A 1,352-nucleotide genomic window follows, 5' to 3' on the forward strand; every position below is an offset into this window, starting at 1 on the left:
GTTAAAATGTCCATACTACCCAAAGCAATCTATAGATTTAATGCGATCCCTATTAAAGCACCATTGCCATACTTTAAAGAACTTGAAAAAATCATACTTTGTTTTATATGGAATCAGAAATAAAACCTCAAATAGCAAATACATTACTCAGAAATAAGAACAAATTAGGAGGTATCACATTACCAGATTTCAGGCTATACTAAAAATCTATAGTGATCAAAACAGCATGGTACTGGCACAAAAACAGAGAGGTAGATTTATGGAACAGAATAGAGAACCAAGAGATGAACCCAGCTACTTATCATTTGATCTTCAACAAGCCTATCAAAACTATTCAGTGAGGTAAAGACTCCCTATTTAACAAATGGTGCTGGGTGAACTGGATGATGACCTGTAGAAGACTGAAACTGGACCCCCACCTTTCACCATTAACAAAAATTGATTCTCAGTGGATAAAATATTTAAACTTAAGACATGAAACTGTAAAAATACTAGAAGAGAGTGCAGGGAAAACACTTGAAGAAATTGGCCTGGGAGAATATTTTATGAGGAGGACCCACTGGGCAATTGAAGCAACACCAAAAATACATTACTGGGATCTAATCAAACTGAAAAGCTTTTGCACAGCCAAGAGCACAGTAAGTAAAGCAAACCGACTACCTTCAGAATGGGAGAAGACTTTTGCAGGTTTATGCTTCCGACAAAGGTCTGATAACTAGAATCTACAGAGAACTCAAGCTAATCAATAAGAAAAGAACAAATAACCCCATTTCTATGTGGGCAAGAGACTTAACAGAAACTTCTCTGATGAAGACAGGCGCATGGCCTACAAACACATGAAAATATGCTCATCATCCTTAATCATCAGAAATGCAAATCAAAACTACTTTGAGATATCAGATATCATCTAAATCCAGTAAAATTAGCCCACATTACAAAATCCCAAAACTACAGAGATGTTGGCATGGATGCGGAGAGAAGGGAACGCTTCTACACTGCTGGTAGGAATGCAAGCTAATACGATCTTTTTGGAAAGAAGTTTGGAGAACACTCCAGGAACTAAAAGTAGACCTACCATTCAATCCTGCAAATCCTCTACTAGCTATGTACCCAGATCATCAAAAATTATTTTATGGCTTGGTGCCTGTGGCTCAAGTGGCTAAGGCACCAGCCACATACACCTAAGGTGACAGGTTCGAATCCAACCCAGGCCCACCAAGCAACAATGATGGCTGCAACCAAAAAATAGCCAGGCGTTGTGGTGGGTGCCTGTGGTCCCAGCTACTTGGGAGGCGGAGGCAGGAGACTCGCTTGAGCCCAGGAGTTGGAGCTTGCTGTGAGCTGTGATGTCA

Source organism: Otolemur garnettii, unplaced genomic scaffold, assembly GCF_000181295.1.
Source record: "Otolemur garnettii isolate 467f Iridium unplaced genomic scaffold, OtoGar3 scaffold00173, whole genome shotgun sequence".
Classification (NCBI taxonomy): Eukaryota; Metazoa; Chordata; class Mammalia; order Primates; family Galagidae; genus Otolemur; species Otolemur garnettii.